At 38.1% G+C, this 15,366-nt stretch overlaps 1 protein-coding gene across 6 annotated transcripts in view; it reads right to left on the bottom strand.

The window, feature by feature from the left end:
- Nucleotides 1–15,366, bottom strand: part of cdh11 (cadherin 11, type 2, OB-cadherin (osteoblast)) — an 82,204-nt gene that overhangs the window by 31,211 nt on the left and 35,627 nt on the right. For 2 of the 6 annotated variants that reach the window (XM_067512712.1, XM_067512753.1), the window contains exon 3: nt 7,654–7,735. The exons of the other annotated variants lie outside the window; for them this stretch is intronic. The gene's annotated coding sequence lies outside the window, so the exon portion shown is untranslated. The remainder of the gene's footprint in view (nt 1–7,653; nt 7,736–15,366) is intronic. 6 annotated transcript variants of the gene reach the window in all.

The following is a 15,366-nucleotide window of genomic DNA, read 5'->3' as shown; positions in this document are numbered from 1 at the left end:
GCAAACAAACAAAAACCTATGAAAAGTGTGACTGTGAATATCATTACATGTTACTTGTTACTTGATGACAGTAAAAGCAGTTTATTGTCACAGGAGCCATATTTAGAAAAATATTTCCTCTCAAACGAATTAAATTATAATTAAAAAACGCAACTTAAATTTGCTTTCCATTCCTATCCAGTTCAGTTTATTTTCTCAAAAGCCACATTTAGTTTTGTTGTGAAAGCCATTATCAGTATTTATGAATTTTGAATGTGGGACCTTTACTTGTAACAGAGTATTTTCACACTGTGTTAATAATACTTTTAGTTAAATAAATAATTTTTACCACTAAATGCTCTAAATGCTAAACGCCAACTCTAATTCCAACCCTAACAGGCCTCGATAGGACCAGCAAAATGTCCTCACTTCGCCAACTGGTCCCAACTTTGTTAGGAAACAAGTGTTTGATCCTAACTAGATACCAAATCCAAGCGCTCACATGCATGCACACACGCACAGGGAAATGGAGGGAAAGAGAATAACTCCCCAGGGTGAACATGCCTTTTGGCCAGACCACTTCCTCTGTCTGGATACATGACTCAAGAGTAATATTAGAAAAGTGAACAGCGTTTGTGTCTGTGTGCATGCACTACTCCCTTGGGCTTATAAAGCTGCTGTGAGTCTATGAGTCAAGTGTCAGCCTACTGTGATACATTGACTCATTGACTGTGTCTCAGTAGGCCAACCAGTAAGGTAAGAAAAATAAATTCAGTGCAACAAGCCCTGCTTGCTGATACACAGTGTCATCGGTCAGTTAGAGTGTGTGTTTGTGTGTATGTGTGTGTGTGTGTGTAAGCATGACAGCCCAATTGGGAGATCTTGCATGTATACCTAAATATGTGCATACCTATACAGTTTACATGTAAATATGAGGGTATGTGAATGTGCATGTGTATTTAGACTATGGCTGGGTGATATTGCCAAAAAAAGAAAAAGTAATCTTTTTCATTTTTTTGTCAATTTATGATGACGATTAAAAATACATTTAAAACAACAAATAACTAATTTATCCAGCAAGTCTACTATACTTTTTCATATCGTAAACATTATACAGAACATCCTGTCGTAATTGCATAATGGCCTCTAAACACATATGAAACACAAGTGACCTAAGCACTGTTCCATCCCTGAATGCAACAAAAGCACAGCCTCACTCATTAATGTTTGCAAAAAGGTGGCTAATGCTTCTATGGACACATAGTGTCTTTTAATGTGAAGACCATGCACAAAGACAAGTGAAAGAAGGAAGTTGAAATGTCTGAAATTTTCATAAAACCTTTTTATTTTATTGTCTTCAGCTGCTGCGGCCACCATTACTGCAGCTTGTTGACTAGAAAAGCCAACTAATGTGCAGCCATTTGATAATGGTGACAAACATTACTGTTGTACCTCCAGAAAGCTGCTGGCTCTTTCTTTCTCTGCCTTTTAAGTGAGAGAAAATGACGTAATAATCTTGATTTTTCAGTTTAGGCATTTTTCACATCGTGCAAAAACTAAAAAAAATATTTAATGTTGTTTATTCCATATACAGTATATCGTCCAGCCCTAATTCAGACATGAGTCTGGAGGAGGACAAACTTCAAATTGATGTATTCAGATGTTGTTCTTAAAATATGTAAATTTCTTATATTTACTTATAGTTTAAAGTTGCAATCAGTCCCGTAATCTCCTTCATCGTTCATGCATTTCTTGACTTTGCATCAAACCTGTCATACTACAGAACACAATAATAAGCTAACAGTAGCTCTAATCATGTTTAACAGAGAACTTGAGTCTGCAGTGAAAGGTTGTTGCACTAGGTAATGGTTTTGTCACGCTCTCCTTCTTTGGCTGTGTTTCATGCTGTTCCTTTTCAGTGAAAATGGCTGTAATGGCTGACCAGCTGCAATCATAGTGATTATCTCTAGAACTGGAACATAGCAAATACTGTAGGAGTATTCCACAAGTAGACTGGAACCAATTCCTTCGTTTCTGTTGTAGCTAACATCAGCCTACTTCTCCAACCTGTGTTTTACATTTAATTTTCAGATGGCAAATCAAATGTATATGATCAAAGGCTGTGGTTTTGACTTCTGTAGTTAAAAGTTTAAAATTTTTTTTTACTGTTATGCACTGTACAAGTGTACAAGTCCACTCACTTGTAACCAGTAGTTTAGTTTAATGATTGACCATTACTTCCACAAAATACAGAGATTATCATTTCAACATTATGATGCATTTTACTCCTTCTTATGTGGGACACCTATCCCTAAGACCCATATTACAACAATGATTGCTTTAGTTGTTTTGCTCTATCACTCTTTCTCTTCTGCTCTCTGTCCCTGCCTGTGCATTTTTGTCAGTACTCAATCTGTCGATGTCTTTGTCTGGACTGTGCCTTCATTGCTCTTGCTCCTCGGTGAGCCAAACCTCCAACACCATCTATTAAAATAACATTGGAAATGCCTGGGAACTACACAGAGATAAATGAAAAAAAAAAAAAAATAGCTTTGACCCTGGTTTTTGTTCCCTCTGCTCAAACTTTCTCTCTCTCCTTCTCTCTCCAGAGGTCATTAGTAATAAAGCTGATTCATTCGTGTACGAATGTGATATATATCCCTGTCTGCATCTGCGCACACTGCATGATTGTGTATATAGTTCACTATGTGTATCTTATGCTTTTTTCCCTCCTGTCTCCACATTTTGTCTGAGTAAAGGTTATGTATATAGGCAAAGAGTGACTTACTGTAGCTTGTCTGTGCAATGTGTCCAAAAGGAATAATGCATAAAGAGAAAGGGTAAAAGATATGCTGGCATTTGATACAAGATTTCCCTTTACAGCATCTTTTCTTCTTTTCACAATGAATCTCCTAATCTGATCCAGAAAGCCAGATATGATCCATAATCATCATCACATTCATACAGGGCAAACCTTCTGCTCATATTTATGCAATAATTTGGCTTTGCCAGGTGTTTTTGTCCATAAAATATTTGTTTTTAATCCCACAGTGTAGTTGAATTTTCACAACTGCTCTGTGAGATTAATGGATGTTGACTTCCGAAGTTTCTGTTCTGAACTGACCATAGCAGCGTTACCTGTCCCCCAGCCCTGCATCTAAAGGATTATGTCTGAATTAGCTAAGCAGCTCACATGAAGATGAAATGGGTGTATAATGTGTTGTTTGTTCCCTCAGCATAGCCTGAAGGTGACACTTGTCCCTTCTTTGTTCTCACAGCCACTGTATCATCATTTGTTCCTGCCACATTGGTGTCATTTGGCATGTTAGTGAGTGTGCACTGCCATGAACCAAGATGGTGATACAGGAGGGAGTTCTAAGCCACTGTTCTGTTTTAAACTATTATTCAAGTGAAGCAACTAAATTACACAGCTGAGATTAAATTTAATCAGTATTTAACGTAGTACACATTTTACCTAAGTTTAGTTTTGTCCCCATTGCATCAAGATGTTATAAGGCTAATTCTGCTCTGATGCAAGTGTTTGCGAGTTTACTTGTTTACACTAAGTTAAGTAGTATGGTTTTAAGATCTTGCTTCACGTCCTTCACTCAGGGACACCCAGAACATGCAACAAGTCACTATTGCCAGGAACAAACCTGTAATTGTTCATTCACAAGAGGTCTCCTCCAAACCCTGGACTCCTCTGTAACCTTAAACACTATTTAAAACAGATGCAGGATATGTTTATGCTGTGATGAGAAAGGGGGTCATGTGAGGTTTACAATGAATTCTTCTCTTACAGAGAAATTCACTTCACAATCCAAAACAGATCTGAGTTCCTCTGCTGTACATGCAAAGCAGTGAACTGTAAAGGTCTCTGTCTCTCTCTCTCTCTTTTTCAAATGACTATTTCCTTCAAATGACTTGTTCTGCAGAGAGATTTGATAACATGAGGAATGGAAGAAGTGAAGCAGCCAGAAAGTAAAAGGGAGAAATGTGAGAAAGACAGACACAAAAAAAAATGTGGTTATGTTTCTGTCTAATGGCTGTCAAGTGAATCTTACACAAATGTTTGAGATGTTGTTAAGATTTATCTATAAATTGTATATGTTTTCATCTCTTGGCATAAAGCAAGCACATTCACTTCCACGGAGAAAAAAATAACAGTTCAACCATAAATAAAGGACTCAATGAGTAGATATTGTCATGAGTGTAGTTGTTCTTATTATAGGACTACAGATTGAGGGATGCAGAAAGCTAAAAGACACAAGGATGTACAGACAGACTGAGAATTGCTGTATTAAAGATCACTTAGGGTGTCTTGTTTCTGTGGTCGGCTCTTTGTGGTCTATTAAAAGCTTAAAAGCAGAGTGGTACTGAAAACAGACACCCAGCATTTAGCTCACACCATGAAACCTGGGGCTTAATTGCCTTTCAATTACAGGAACTAATAGGTGTGTGTGTCTGTCTGTGTGTGTGTGTGTGTGTGTGTTTGCATGTGAGTGATTACAAAGAAAGCTGCAATGCTTTCTCAGCATTCACAAAATAGGTATTAATGAGAGGCTAGCAACACAGTTACTACAAAGTTAGTCATTGTGTATGTGTTGGCATATTTGAATTTCTGTTTTTTGTGTGTGTGTGCATGTGTGGAGGTTGCGGATTCTTGTTAAGCCATTAGTGAAATTGAGGTGCTAATTACCACCCACAAGACCCCACGTCTGCTGTTGGTACACATACACACACACTCACACACACACACACACACACACACACACACAGGCACACACGCACACAAACATACACAGTTTCTTCATGTACTACTATCTTTAATCAGCCTCACTTTAACATCATTAGTGTCCTCGAGTATGAAAGGGAATAAACTACCGACATTCTAGTGCTGTTGATGTGCAAGATAGGGAAATTTAACTAATATTTTTACTGTTATGTAATGTTATGATTGTGCAGTTTCTAATTATGCTGTTTATTATGCTTTCTCAGAATTCCAGGCACTGAATCAGTGACACACACATCAAAACCCAATCAAAAGCACATAACCCAACTACACAAACCAAAGAAACTGACATTTAATGATACCACAGTTAAAGGTCTGTCGTGATGTCCTTTTCTGTAAAGGTAACGTGTTTTATGTTGTCAAGCTTTTATTGGTATATAATGGAAGGAACAGTCTGGAGAGAATGGGTTTCCCTGGTAAAGCGGATCAAAAAAGCATCTCCAACAAGGAAATTGATGCAGAATTGTCATGGCTCAACGTGGACTCAAGGAGCTTGTAAGGAGATGAACTTTGTTAAGTAAGTAATGCGTTGTTGTGACCCTCTGAGGTCAGGTAAGACATGTAGGAAACAGTTCAGTGTTTTGAGGAATAAGAACTCAATACATGCTGCTCACAGTTCTGGCTGACCTATAGGAAGAGAAGTAGCACTCAAATCACCCTCTCCTTTGTTAGTGGTCGTCTGTAATGGTTTTGTTTGAAAATGTAGTCATGTCACAGCAACATGTTTACTAGAGTTGTGTTTCACACATATAAGAGCGGGAGATTGTCCGAGTCAGCAGGTTTCTCACAGGAGAAATTCCTCTTGTTTTCAGTGTGGGGTCAGCGTGCACAGGAGGCAAAACATAATGCATGTGCATTGAAAAAAAAGAAGATAGATGGTGTGGCAGTAACCTGATAGAAACCTCATCAATACACCCATTAACTCTATTTAAATCCTCCCGGCATTTCAGGACAGAGCAGCGTGCTGCACACTTAGGCTTACGCACATAATCTGGACTTTGTGCTAGGAGGCTCACAGGATAAACTCTGAAAATGTGGCTCACTCGGATATTTGCCTTTTCACGTACACCAGTGGCTTTGTATTATATAGTAGGTGAAATTTGAGGTTTTTTACGTACAGACTCCTGAAAGTTTTGTATAATGGTAATTTAAACTATGGTTGCTCCTGGTTGTGAGGACAGGTAATTACTTCTGTTGGAGAATTTAGGTAGCTAAGCTAGTATAGTGTAACTTCAACATTGTTTTAGGCACAAAAAAGTTGTGGCACTTTTTTTATTTTCAAAAATGCAAAATAAACTAAGCAAATAATAACAAAAAGAATGTCCTGACAGCACATGCAAATTTCTATTTGCTGGATTCAGTCAACTAGCATTTAATGAACTCTGTCATTGCTCACACACAAAGCCAGATTATTGTGTTTAAAGCACATCGTTTCATGAAAATAAACTCAGTTTACATGTGTATTTTGAGAAGTTTTTTGTTTCGCTTATTTTGATTAGCATCCCCAAGGACTGAGAATCACCCTAATTTGTATGGAAATAATATGCAATTAGCCCCAAATTATGTGCAATCATAGCATTTTTTTTTCTGCTAATGAGACAGAGATGGCATTTTAAAATCATTTAGCAAACATGCCTTTTAATAGATGCTAGTGGCCGGTATTCTTCTGGGTTTTATGTTATAGTGACCGTGATTCACCCCTCCACAGACAGCTGCTACATAATTTCATATTATACATCCATCAAAGCACAACCTGGTTGCAAGACACAACCAGCAAAGCGGTATTCCACTGTAGTTTTCATAAAATGTAAATGGTTGTCACGGTATTAAAAAAAGACTCAATGAATTCTAGGAAGCAAAATACCTTTTCAGTGTATTGGAATATAATGAAAACAATGCCTGTAATGGAATGGCTGTTTCTCCAGGGTACGTCAGTCTGCTGCTTCTGAATTTGGCCTTTACATTTCTAAAGAAATCCTCAGAAATAAGAACAAGTTGATGACTGAATCACTCTGCTTTCTGTGTTCTTCCAAATGAGCAGCTGAAACAGACAGTAAAACAACGGGCGAGCTGATAAGATGCAGTTAAGCTTGAGGCAAAACAATGCAGCTCCAATTAGCCTGCTGACCGCGGTTTATTGGCTATTGGCTTGTATGGGAATGCCCTATTCTTGGGCTTTAACTTTGTGACTATTAGGCCTTTCACTCTTGACAATTGGAAAGACCAACTCCACATTAATGGTGTTCACAGTTAATTATCCTGACTAATCTCCAAAATGGCCAGTGCTAGAATTAAAAGTGAGAAAATTAAAAAGAAGAAGCATTGTGGTCTAAAGGCCTTGTACGGACGACTGTGTTCAAATTGACTTACTCACTCAAATAGAAACCTTATGTATGGGGTTGTTAAGGATATTCCCAATTAACCAGAACTTTTAATTATTCCTGTCTAGCTTGCTTCATCCTTCTTTTGTACTGTTTTAGATATAGCTCTTTTTCTTGTTCCTTTTTTTATTTTATTTATTTTTTTTTTTAACAGTTTTTCTCCCTTTTTCTTTAGCAGTCCAGTAGGATCCACCACAGCAATTATAGTTTTGCAGTGAAACTTTAAAATGACACTGTAATTACTGCAAAAGAATATACTTAGGGATGGAAAATGAATATGGATAATCACAGGGTGCTGCAGGAGATCACAGTTTGTTTTTTCCATTCTTGTTCATCCAATTCTACTTTTATCTCTCACTTTGAGAAATGGCTCATGACCACCAGATGTAGCCAGGCATTTTCCTGCAGTAAAGAATCCAGACTCAATCATCTGGTTTTCCTCTTCATGTATCTGCACATCCCCACATGGTTAATGAATGTAGTACTTCAAAACCAACTCACTGAGGACATCTGCAGAGGTCCACAGACACGCACACACTCTCCATCACAGGAGATTCATGACACTGTCACTGCACCTTTTAATCTGTGAGATAAAAAGACAAATGAGTATGACAGGAAATGTGTCAACACAGACCCAGAAAGGAAAAAAAAGGAATAATCACTGAGAAAAGATGCTGCTCAGTCTTAAGAAAGGACAAACAAACGCACACAATTCCTGGAACTAAAATGAGGGGGTGTGTTTGAGGAATTTATGCTATGGAAAAGAAAGCAAAACCTGAGACTCTCTATGCCTCTTGCTCACTTCGTCTTTCTCACCCCCATGCATTTGTGTGTGTGTGTGGTTTTGGTCTATAGCCCCTAAGGGAGGCAGAGAAAGAATGTGGGGCAGTGTCGTCTGGAATTGATTTGAGGCTAACGGAAAAATAAAATACTTCAGATTCTTAAAGGCTGGAGGAGCAGGGACAAGACGACCACAAAGAAAGAAAGGAAGGCAGGAAAGAGAGAGGAGGAGTGAGTGAGGCCACATAAGCACAACAAAAAAATAAATACAATAAAAAAGGGGAATATAAAGCCAGCATTAAGAAGAATTTACACCTCTGAACAAAACTCTCTGAGGTCGCCATAAGTACACTGTAGGCTCGGCCAAACCTGCTTTTAAAAGTGCAACAACACAAAGGGCTAAACTGATGGTGCTGGTTGAAAGGAAAAAACATTAGAGGAAGGCACATGAGGTTATAGTCAAGGCATTAAGATGTCCAAAATATCAGTGTAAGTTACTAAATGAAGCCACATGCAAAAATCTAATACTATCATACTTTTCTACCGACAACAGTATGACATTGAGTCGGTATAATTCATATTCAATTCAGCAATAAACAAAATGACCCCAAAATAAAAGGGAGTGCTGAGAAAATGCATAACAGGAGTAGTTGTGTTAGGGGATTCACCACAATGGAGAACTGATGTGAAGAGAAGATGAGATGAATAGGGAGTGGAGGAACGAGTAATGGGATGGAAGGAGAGCAACTTCAGATACTGCTGCAGTAGCTTGAAATTCACTTAAAACCATGTTTTACACTACAGCGGTAAAACGGTTTCTATTACTTCCCCGTTTCTAGCTACAAAAGCAGTGTACAAGCATTCAACATCGCATCGATAGCACTGTGATCCTCACACGTGTGGGACGTAGTTCTTCACAAGAAGATCCACAGCGAGCGTTTTTTTAAACATGGGAAAAGAAAACACATCCTATGTAAAGAAAAATTAATCTTAACTTGTGAAATGGGGTAATAGAAAGTCCTATGAAGTCCACCTTAAAAGCTAAAGGTAGGGTGGGTTGTTTCCTAATCACAGGGTTGGTGGTTCGATGGCTCCGGCTAGCACCATGAAAGGCAGCTCTGTCTTCATTAGTGTGCATATGTGTGCTTGTGTGTGTAAAGTAGCGCTATAAGTATAGCACTATAGGTATTTATATATAATGCTGTAATAGTATTTAAAAAGTAACCAACTAGTCCATGTTTAGTTACAACTCTTACAGTATCATCTTTATAAATGATTATAGTGAATAAGTATTCCTTTAAAAAGAAAAATGTGTGTGCTTGAGTGGGCTCTTTTGGAAAAACTTAATATCCAAGAATATTGTGTATATGTTTTGCATAGCTAGGTCATAATTTACTGTAAAATCTGGACTTTAGAAGACTTTTAGACGACATTACATCAGTAATTGCATCAATCTTCAGGTCAGTGTTTTTCATGTCTAATGCCAAAACTGCAGAGGGCCAGTGAATGTGCCATTAACTATTCAGCAGGAAGCTTGTTCCACTTATTAGCGAAGCTCGTTAAACCAACCACAACAATGATGAGCTCTTTTGTGTGTTATTAGCCCTCCTGCAACAGTTAGGCAGCTGCCAAACTGCTGCAGATACAGAAGAAGGAGGCAGGTAGAGAACAGAGCTGATGAAGTTCATGATAAAGTAAAATTGTGAGGAGACAAATAATGCATAATGTTGACAGAGAACTGAGGAGATCAGCCAAAATTGCAAAGCACTACGGGAGAAAGAGGAAGAAAGAGAGCAGTAGAGAGGGATTTGTGTCCAGCTAGGTTAGCCATGTATGTTGTAGCTTAAGCGAGATCAGCGAGTCTATTCTCTATTCATCATGTTGGAACAAAGATATTAGAATGAGACAGAAAGAGGAAGAGAGAGAGAGAAATCAAAGGGACACTAGGAGGATAGGAGGTGGAAATCCTCTTTTTTCCCCCCCATTCTTCCCCACAGAGAAATGAGAGAGTTAATCCTCATGGGCTTACATTTGTTTTTTCCTGTATCTCTCAGTATTTTAGTATCTCTGTCTTCTGATATTCTCTACGCTCCAGACTGATCTTCTCTTTCCCCCCCCTGATCTCTTTTTGTAACCTTCTTATTCTTACGTTAACCACCATTCGTTTTTGTATCTTATCTTTCCCACCTCCATGTCCTGCTCTTCTTGAATTCCCTCTGTCCCAAAATGCCCATCGTTTTCCTCTTTTCCCTCTCCATCCCTCTGATTCCTTGCAGGGTTTAGGGGTTTATGATGCATGGTAATCTCACTGCAACATTTTTATCGCTCATTTTTTCCCTTCTCTCTTTTTTTTCTCTTCTTGCTTACCAAGAAGCTGGAGTGATGGATCTTGTGATATTGACATTTGATTTGTACATATGCAACACCGTGGAATGTCCATTATTGGCACAGGAACAGAAGTGGACTGAACAGAATAAAACATAGCAGGATGTAGACCAATGTCACATACTATTGTTTGCGTAGTTTTCATGCAAATACTTTGCAGGTGGCTTTGGGGTGGTTGGATTGGTTGATTTAGGGTTAGGGTTCCCAGAGCTTGCACGATTATGCCACCACCAACTGTATAGCCATTTTATAGGAAAACATTTTGGGCAGATTTGACACAAAATTAGGCGGTAACAAATAAATAAAAGTGCCACATTGTAAATAAGACTGTAGGTTCAATCAATTTCTGAAAACTGAAACTTTTGGACATTAAATAACTCCATCCAAAGAAAACTGGATTACTGTGGCAGGTGTTTTGCCTCTCTTAGTTTTGGGCACTTGAAAACACTCTAGACATAAGTGTTTAATGACATGACATTTCAAGTTTCCTGAGCATTCAATCATATCTTTCAGTTACCTCTATCTACCATTTGAATTTACCAGTCTTTGAAGGTGCCTTGTGCATAAAAAGGAAGAAAAATGTTAGCAGCATTCAATTGTAAATTTTAATTTAATGCCAGTGCTTGCTCTGTCAGAGTAAAGATTTCAGCTTGGTAGATATTTTATAAAAAGAGACTGCAATTATGCCATTTACTAAGTACATTATTTTACACAATAGTTGCATCATTGCTCACTTACTGTGCCATCCAAAAAAAAAAAACCTCTCACTAAAGCTTGAACCGTCTTTTTCTAACATACAGTACCTCACACTCATTAGGCATTAAGCTCATTTCCTTATTTAAAATGGCAGCAAAAATGTCTAAGTGAGTGGAGGAGCAATATAAGCTTAAACCACTGCATTACAAACACTACAAAGGGTATTTAAAGAAGGGAATAAGATCATCAAAGCCACAGTCACTGTCCAGACAGCATTTGCAATGTCATGCTTCTGTTAACCTCACATAAAGGGATGGTAGTGTGCAGCTGCAAGAATAGTCATATTTATCCTTGCTTCTTCTGTTCAAGGGTTGATTTTTTTCAGAATGCCTGATAGTAGATTCCTTCCATTATGTGATGATTCATCCTCCCATCTGCCATCTTCGCCACCTGTCACCAGTTTAAAATAATTTTTTGATGTTCCTAAAGCTACAATGTGCAACTAAAGCCAGTGCTATAATGAGACTCAATCTGGTTACTCTGCTCCCTGCCACCTCACTCTTCCCAGCCATTCACGTAGTCAGGGTGTGAAATGTTCCAAAACTCACTAATCGAGTAGAATTTGCTTAAATTCTCTATTTGATTAGAAGATTACCCTTTGTTTAAAAAACTAAACAAAAACTCTTACAAGCTAATATCTCTGCACTGTTGGTAGTGCTGTTCAATGAGTCTCCATCACAGGAGGCTTTGACAGCACCTCTCTACGTCGGAAGTTTTGGAACATATTTCTTCGAAAAAAAATATTTGAAAATAAAAATGAAATTCTGTAGCTTTAAGTGACCACACATTGAACAGGTAATAAAGAGCCTGCAGAACTAATAAAACACACCCACTGCCAGGTTTCATTGCACTGCAGCCTCCGAGCTTCCCGAGACACGCACACACATTAACAAACAAACTCAAGCTTCTGATATCACAGTAAGATAGCATCAGATCATGGATGGAGATGGAAGCGGAGCCAAGTCTGTAATTGACTTATGAACAGTATGATCATAAACAAACAGGTGGTTAGAGCAGCCTTTAGTTTTTTTTGTGTGTGTGGACTTAAGAGCAAATGTGCTGATGTTGATTTATTTTCATTTTCTTTAGTGTTTTTTCTGCCAGTTTTTGAGCCTCTGTGGTGTCAGTGCAGTGACAGAGTTCCTGAAACACTCTCACTGTCACAGCTTAGTTGATCTCTGGAATAATTTAATTGCATGGTAACAGTTTGTGTTTCTATGTGGGCAACAGAGGATGTGTGTCTTTAAAACTCTCCCCAGGTATTCCAGAGGATTTTATTGATGTGTGCTTTTCTATATCTGGCTCTCAATCAGTCAGACTGCTTGGTGATCAATACTAGTAGAGGGCATTAAAACTCACTCAGTGTGTGTTTGTGTATATCCCTGGAAAGAGAATCTTCTCCTTCCTAATTCCTGCTCCTTATCTTTCCTCGCAGACACCCATCAGTGTCACATGTTTAAAGATATATGAGCCTGATAGTTAACGAGTTTTAACAGCATTTTTTTCACTCTACTTTACACTCGCATGAAAGGCTTATCAGCACTGCATTGCACCCTCCACTGACTTTATGTGTTTATACTGTATATAGAGGAAACTGCTGCACTTGGCATTTTCTACTTGTTGTGTTAACATTCACTGTTGCAACCAAGTTTTAATGTTTTGCTAATGTCAGACATTTTTCTGTAGGTTATGAACACCATTTCTTTAATGCTACACTGGCGATGTGGCATCAGGGAAGGCTTGAGCTTCAAGTGTTTTCTTATAAGAAAATAAAAAGTGTATTAATTTTATTCAAACACAGCCTTAAATGAAAGCCCCAGTATTTTTGCCACTTTTACAATAATAGATAAATCTATATACTATTGCAGCGTATTCTTTATGTACATTGAACTTCACAATCATTAGCTAGGTATCATAATTTCTAAAACTAAACAAATAATTCCCTTCAAGATTGCAATGTACTCCAGACATAGAATAGCCACACATGCACCATAAATAAGGGTAAGATCCATAGAGAAACAATTATGACCTCATTGACTCAGTTTTTAAGGCCCAAGTGTCTTTTACATATGAAATCAGATCATTAAAGCATCAGAAAAAAGGTTTTGAGTTGTTTTTTTGATGTGATTCTTTATTAGTCTTTGGCAGAACCCAGCAGCAGTTTCAGGGGAATTCGCACTTCAGTATCTCATTTTGGAATTGTTACAATGCAGATGCACTCAATCTGCAATGCTGCTGTTCACATTTACTGTAATTAATGCATGCCGAATCAGCATGCAGATAAAAAAAATACTGTATACACAATCTGGAGTAAAGCGGTAATACAACCGCAGCAGAGCTTCTCATGTGTAATTGACTTTGATTTGCAGAGAAAAGTGAACTAATTCTTCACATTTTGCCATAACCACTGTGATGTCAAGTGTGTTTCACTCACTCAACTGAAACTGGTGTGCGGAGGATTGTGCAGCTTAAGTTTGCGACTCTGCTGCCAGACAAGATTAATGCTAACAAGCCTCAAGCATTTGGATGTGGCAAAGCACTATGGCTGCATTGCCTCTAAACTGAAATGCAGCATACTTTAGAAACTACACCCCCACATTATATAAAGCACAACAAAGAGAGGGGGAAATGGGTGCCAGTCCTAATGCCCACTTGCTGTCTCCATGTGTGAAACTGGTGAATTAACTGAGAAACACAGCCCTGGGTGTTTATGTACATACACATAGGATAACAAATGTGTTGCTTTCTTTCAGCAGCAATAGGCCAAAAGGACGAGATGCTAGTCTAAGAAAGAGAAATAGTGATATACACTAATTGATAGAAAGAGTCAGAGAGAAGACTGGTGTGACCTAAGAAGGGTTCAGATAAGCACTTTTGTTCTTTTTATCTCTCTTCCTACAATGCTAAGGCACACACACTTGAACAGAATCTCTCAGTTTGCCTGCTGCTGAGATGTCACTGTGACAGAGGAGGTCATCTGGATGAATGCATCCTATTATGGGACGTGTGCAGATCCTAGTTTTGAGATCAAAGGGTTAAACATCCAGTCAGCTCAAAGCGTTGTTAAACAGTCGGAAGCCAAAAATCGTAAGTCACCGGTGAAATCAATAGATGTCAATAAGAACACATTACTTGAACACCACAAAGCATAGTATAATCCAGGCAAGAAGAGATGGAGGATGAGTTTAGGTCATCATTTATGTCTGACTGACATGAGCTTTTAAAGGGCAACATTGTAGTTCCCCAACAGAAAAAATTATGGATTGATCAAATATGTTTATCCTTTGTATTGGGAAAGTGTTTTTCTCACTTTCTATACACCGATCAGGCATAACATTATGACCATGACTGCAATTTAATACAATCCAATACAGCAGCTCTGTCATGCATACTACTTTTACAATGTTATATTTTCTCAGTTTTCAGGTTGAAACTGTCAGAAAGGTGATAATTCCACTATGTGTTTATTAATGAGGTCAAAGTGGGTAGTGGAGTCCTACTGGAGTGCATTATAAGAAGAGGTGGTTCTAATGTTTTGGCCACCCTATCTTTAATGAATGAGGTGACCAAAACATCAAAACCCCCTTTTCTTATAATGAAAAGTATAACCTTGTAAAAGTGGAATTCATGGCCCACTGTATTGGATTGCACTAAATTGCACAGGTGGTCATAAAGTTATGCCTGAATTGTGCACGTTTTCCAAATCATAAAATAAATTCTGAAATGGTTTAATCTGTGTAATAATCTACTTGTCTCTCATCTTTCCTAGCGACACATCCAACAGTTCTTCAAGAATTAATGAAAAACAACCACACATTTGTTTTTGTTGTGCTTCAGACAGTCAGCATCTGACCCACTGTCTGCGAGTCGTTTTACCTATTTGTCTTTTTCCTGTTTTCAGCGAGCAGTTGAAGTATTAGACTGTTCTGCTCTGAAATCAGCTCGTCAGCCTGCCAGCCACTGATAAGCACACTCAGGATCGATTAGATCTACCTTTAATCTATTCAACTTTTTCTAGGCAAATGGGGAAAAAAAATGCTTAGTATGGGAGATGTGAGGTACCTGATATGGTGACTTTGGGAGCATGTGTCCAGAGGTCAAATGCATTGTAATTCGCATTTTTGAGCATGATATTGCATTAAATATGCATTTTTACAAGTCAACCTGCTGTAGGCAAATACAAGCTAAATAATTGTGAATAATTTTCTATTAACTGTCATTACAGAGCAAGACAGAAAACAACAGCAGCAAAAACAGCTAAATGTCTTAATAAGGAAAGAAGGTAGGAAAGGA

Source organism: Channa argus, chromosome 1 (assembly GCF_033026475.1).
Source record: "Channa argus isolate prfri chromosome 1, Channa argus male v1.0, whole genome shotgun sequence".
Taxonomy (NCBI): domain Eukaryota; kingdom Metazoa; phylum Chordata; class Actinopteri; order Anabantiformes; family Channidae; genus Channa; species Channa argus.
Note: the sequence above shows the minus strand (reverse complement) of the source record. Positions and strands in the feature narration are given on the sequence as shown.